A 6,239-nucleotide genomic window follows, 5' to 3' on the forward strand; every position below is an offset into this window, starting at 1 on the left:
ACCGCTGAGCTGAAACTTAAAGAAAGAGCAGAAGTCAGTCACAGGGAAGAAACTGGAAGGAGGGTCTCTTTTATTCTTGGCTTACTGATTTTGGGCATCTCATAGGTCCACTCTGAGCCTGTTTCTTTTACTTTCTTCCCACCACCCCCGTTTTTGTTTTTGTTTTACTATTCATTCATTTATTTGGCTGCTTGGGTTCTTAGTCCCAGCCTGAGCGATCTTCATTGCCCCATGCAGGATCTTTTGTTGCGGAACAGGACTCTAGTTGTGGCCTGAGGGCTTAGTAATTGTGGTGCGCAGGCTTAGTTCCTCTGCACATAGGATCTTAGTTCTCCAACATCCCCCGCGTTGCAAGGCAGATTCTTAACCACTGGACCACCATGGAAGTCCCTGAGCCACTGTGTCTTCATCTGTGAATCAGACTCATGATACCCACCTTGCAGGACAGTTGCAAAGACTCCTGAGAGGATGTAGGGAAGTGCTCAACCCAGTGTGAGGATGGGTTATTATCATCTGCCCCCAGGAACTCCCAGGCTCTGGAGGAATAAGGACAGTAGAAAGGGCTGAAGTGCTGATGATGGAAACCTCCCCAGGCGTGAACAAGGGCAAGGGGGTTGGGAAGGTCTAGGGGCTGACAGGGAAAAGCGTGTGTGCTGATGGGACCACAGAGACCTTCAGGACATCAAACGTTGGATATAAAAATCCAGAATTCAGGTCTTCCCTGGCAGTCCAGTAGTTAAGACTCCTCGCTGCCAAGGCAGAGAGCACATGTTCGATCCCTGGTCCGGAAACTAAGATCCCACATGCCACGCGGGTGGCCAAAAGATAAAAAATAATAAGAAGAATCCAGAATCCATCCTGAGGGCAATGGGGAGCCTCAGAAGATGTCAGAGCTTGGATGAGATGAGAATATTGAAATATCTCTCCACTGGCCAGTGTGGGTAGACAGCAGTGTGCAAGGCTGGAGTTGGGACGCCAGGGAGGAGGGGGCTGTAGGGAAGGAGGGGGCAGCCCTGGGATGCCCTGCCCGCATTGCACCCCAGAGAGGAGGAGGAGAAGCTGTTGGAGATCTTGAGGAGGGTAGCCGGCAGGCAGCACCAGGGTGCGGAGGCCAGTCTGAGCTGTCTCTCCTGGGAGAGATAGTTGGGGTGAGGGACAGTTGGGAGGTCATTGGCAAGATTTGGAATCCAGATGTTTGAGGACATGACTGGAGGTGAGGATATGGTAAAGGCAGAGAGAGGTGGGTAAAGAGTGGAGTTTAGGGCTCAGCCTGTTTCCTCTATGATTTCCGCTCCCCGCCCCCCAGCACTCCTGGTCCCAGACTCTAGGGATCCCAGATTCCACAGTCTCCCCAGGATTTACCTCTTCCGGATTGTCGCAGGCCACCTACTTCCCTCCCCGGGCTGTGTCAACCCCACATCCAAAGAATCTGCCTCCCCGCCCTCCCCTTACCCCCTCCTCCCACAGATCTAGACTGGCCCTGATCAGCAAGAAGATAAGAAACTCCCAAGATCCCCCGCCCTCGTTCAGACCATCACCTGCAGCGGATCTAACAGGGTCCTACAGACCTTATCCCGGAGTGCCCGGCGCATCGCCTCCCCTCCCCCCACCCGCAACCCCATCACCCTGCCGCCTGATAGTGTTTTCCTGGTTTGTCGAGGACACACTGCTACGCCAGTGCTCATGCGGTTCTCTCCACCTTCAGAACCCTCCTCGCACCCTTCTCAGCGGGTGAGATAGCTCCGCAAGGGAGCAGGTGTAGCTCCTGAATCATCACACAGACCCAGCTGTTTCTGGCTCAGACTGGAGTGACTGTCTATCTGTCGACCAGCTTCAGTTTCTTTCTTTTCCTTTTTTTTCCAGTGGCGGGGGGAGGGGGAGGGTGGCCATGGAGAACTTCTCTGACTAGGGATGGAACCCGTGTTTCCTACATTGGCAGTGTGGAGTCTTAACCACTGGACCCCTGGGGAAGTCCCATCAACCTCGGTTTCTTTTATCCACCGCCTTCACAAAGCTGACTTCCCAGAGGGGCTTGAAACAGCGATAATGCAAATCATTTCAAAACTGCAATTGTAGGCTTCACTGGTGGTCTAGTGCTTAAGAATTCACCTGCCAGTGTAGGTGACACGGGTTCAATCCCTGGTCTGGGAAGATCCCACTTGCTGGTGCAACTAATACCGTGCCACAATAAGAGAAGCCACTGCAACGAGAAGCCTGCACATTGCTCGGAAAATAGTCCCCAATCTCTGCAACTAGAGAAAGCCCGTGGGCAATAAGGAAGACCTAGCACAGCCAAAAATATAAATAAATAAATATATCTTAAACAAAAAAACTGCATCGTGCAATTCTAAAAGGGAGTGAACATTCAGTGCAATGTGGTATCCTGGATTGGAACCTGAAACAGAAAAAAGGGCACTCATGGAATAAAGGGAGACATCCAAAGGACATCAGGAGCATCTGTGCATCTTAGCGTGCCCAGGCTGCTTTGTTCATTAGGACAGATGTTAAGGTTTTAACATTAGGGAAAGCTGAGTGAAGAGCAGAAACTGTACTATCACTACAACTTTCCCGTAAATCTAAATTACGCCAAAAGAGAAAAAGAAAGGCAAAGAGCAGGGGGCCGTGGGTGCTTTTAGCAGAGCACTGGTGTGGTTGGGGTGGAGAGGTAGGTGTGACTCTGAAATTAATCAGATGATCTCTCTCCTGTCCTGGCACAGCCTCAGCTTTCAATGTCAGCTGCTCCTCTGGGACCTCCGGGCCTCCCCACATCCCCTGATCTGACCAGTCCATGTCCTGACATGTCTCTGGAAAGGGCTGGATATGAGGCTGGAAGTGGCCTGTGTGCACACACGAGGGAGTGTCACATAGCTGGTGTGTATGTCCCCGTGTCCGTGCCCTGCCTCCAAGCTGACTTCTGCACTTGGCTGTTGGCAGGAGGGCCTCAATTCTTTGCCACTTGCCCATCATCACGCGCTGCTTGAGTGTCCTTTCAACATGGCAGCTGGCTTTCCCCAGAATGGATGAGCAGAAAGAGAGCAAGAGAGAGCCAAGAGAAAGCCCTGGCTTTCTGTGTGTATGACCTCATCTCAGAAGTCACACTGTCACTTCTGCCATGTTCTAGAAGTGAGTCACTCAATGCAGCCTACACTCAAGAGGAGGGGAATTAGGCTTCCCTTTCTGAAGGGAGGTGTGTTAAAGAATTCGGGGGCATTTTTAATTTATTTTAAAAGTAACTGTGTATTTTAATATTTTTATTTATTTATTTGGCTGCACCGGGTCTTAGTTGCAGCATGTGGGATCTTTAGTTGTGCCATGCAAACTCTTAGATGTGGCTTGCAGGATCTAGTTCTCCCACCAGGGATAGACCCTGGACCCCCTGCACTGGGAGTGTGGAGTCTTAGCCACTGGATCACCAGGGAAGTCCTTGTGGGCATATTTTTAAAACACCACCATCTCCCAGATAAACTACCCGCAGCCTTGTCTTGGTGTCTGCTCAGCACTAGTAGGAGAGTAGAAAATTAGATAGAGAGGTCAGTTGATGTATGATTTGTCATGACCCACTTGAGGTTCAGTCGTGCTGAGCTTCTGGAAGACAGTGTAGACTACCCCACAGAGTTGTTCCACCCCAACAGTGAAGGAGCTGGGATAGTCATCCTCCAGCCCTAAACCAGCATTGCCTGAGGCTGCTCCCAGGAATGTTGGCTCTGGGCAGAGTGAAAACTTCAAGATGAGCCTTATAAGTATTTGCCAGTGCTGCAGAGACACAGGGCCCCAAGGGCATCTGCTGTAGCACACAGCTCAGTATCAGTCAAGGGGAACCCGCCCTGGGACGTGATTGATAATTATAAGACAGGAATCTCTAAACTGGGGAAACAAGAGCTGGGAGCTGCTAAAGATCAGCTGAGAGGTCAGTCTGCTGGACACAGAAGACAATGGAGGACAGCAGAACCAAGGCAGAGAAGGAGACTGAGTTCTGAGGCTCTCGCTCCAACTATGCCTGAAGCCCCTGGACTTTCTAGCATCTAGAACCTGTAGATCCAGCCAAGGACATCTTCTTGGCACCTCATAGGATGTATGTATAGGGTAGAGGGCAGGAGCTGTGAATCAGGGGAAAAGTTCATAGCACTATAGACCTCCAGAAAAGAAAACCTTAAAACTGTCTTTATTCATTTCATTTTCACACTGTAAACTCCCTTTCTCTTTATGTGCCCAGCCTTGTACTAGGAGATCACAGAGCCAGAGTGGCTTCATTCTCCAGACATAGGCTTCAAAGATTCCCCACTCTGGGGGAAAACAGAGCTCTACTCAGACTCTTCCTGAAGAGGGAGGCTCCAGAGCTCAGGCAGTAGAAGGGAGAAAGAGTTTGCCTGTGAAGGTCCTAGTGGGCTGCATGGAAGCAGGGGCATGGGAGCTAGGGTTTTGATGGTTGAATAGGAGTTTTTGAAGATAAAATAGAAGCAGAAAAGGAGAGTGTTCCAGGAAGAGGGGCCATCCCAGGAAAAAAGGCTTAAAGGTGTGAAAACAGCAATTCACTCACAATGGTTGAGTTAAAGGATCCACAGGAACCATAGAAATCTTGACCTGAGATTCAACAACTAATGTGTAACAACTGGATATGCCCCTGCCAAAGGCTGAAGTTGGACCTCAGCCTTATTATTATATGTAAAAATTATATGCTGAAATTTATATGTAAAATAAATTTATATGCTCAAAGGTATATGTAAAAATTAACTCAAACTGGAACTCAAACATAAATGTATGACCTAAAGCTATAAAACTCCAGAAACAGAATGAAAACAAAAGAAAACAGAAGAGTAAAATTTTAAGATCTTGAGTAAGACAATGGTTTCTTAGATACAACACAAAACTATACGCAAAAAAATAGAAAAACTGGAAAAATTGAACTTCTTCAAAATTAAAACTTATGTTTGGCATATGATATAATTAAAAAGTGACATACAGATGCTCATGGCAGGTTTATTCATAATAGTCAAAGAATATCCAATGTGTGGATAAATAAAAGTGTGTAGGTATATCCATACAAAGTGATATCACTTGGCAATAAAGAGGAATGAGATACAAATATATGCTATGAGAACATAACTTAAAAACATAATAAAGAAGTCAGTTACAATGAGCACATATTGTATAATTCTATTTGTATGAAATGCCCAGAATAGGCATAACTATAGAGACAGAAAAAAAAAAAGAAATCTTGACCTGAGATTTAATCTTCACATTAGGTGACCAAAGCATTCGAGCTTCAGCATCAGACCTTTCAATGAATATTCAGGATGGATTTGCTTTAGGATTGACTGGTTTATCTCCTTGCAGTCCATGGGACTCTCAAGAGTCTTCTCCAACACCACAGTTCAAAAGCATCAAAGCTTCGGTGTTCAGCCTTCTTTAGAGTTCAACTCTCCCATCCATACATGACTACTGGAAAAACCATAGCTTTGACTATATAGACCTTTGTCAGCAAAGTAATGTCTCTGCTTTTTAAAATGATGTCTAGGTTGGTCATAGCTTTTCTTCCAAGGAGCAAGTGTCTTTTAATTTCATGGCTGCAGTCACCATCTGCAGTGATTTTGGAGCCCAAGAAAATACAGTCTGTCACTGTTTCCATTGTTTCCCCATCTATTTGCCATGAAGTGATGGGGTTGGATGCCATGATCTTTGGTTTTTGAATGCTGAGTTTTAAGCTAGCTTTTTCATGCTCGTATTTCACCTTCATCCAGTAGCTTTATAGTTCCTCATCACTTTCTGCCATAAGGGTGGTGTCATCTGCATATCTGAGGTTATTGATATTTCTCCTGGCAATCTTGATTCCAGTTTGTGCTTCATCCAGTCCAGCATTTTGCATGATGTACTCTGCATATAAGTTAAATAAGCAGAGTGACAATATACTGCCTATCATACTCTCTAACACAAAAGGGAGCCTCAAAGGAGTTCCAAGTAAAGTAGAGCCCATAATCATTTAGGGGCTCTAAATGGACATCAAGTACAGCCCATAATCACCATGAACTCATTGCCAATTCTTCACTGAACAAACCGTCATTCAGTTCAGTTCAGTTCAGTCGCTCAGTCGTGTCCGACTCTTTGCGACCCCATGAATCACAGCACGCCAGGCCTCCCTGTCCATCACCAAATCCCGGAGTTCACTCAGACTCACATCCATCGAGTCGGTGATGCCATCCAGCTATCTCATCCTCTGTCATCCCCTTCTCCTCCCCCAATCC

This window comes from Bos taurus, chromosome 7 (assembly GCF_002263795.3).
Source record: "Bos taurus isolate L1 Dominette 01449 registration number 42190680 breed Hereford chromosome 7, ARS-UCD2.0, whole genome shotgun sequence".
Classification (NCBI taxonomy): Eukaryota; Metazoa; Chordata; class Mammalia; order Artiodactyla; family Bovidae; genus Bos; species Bos taurus.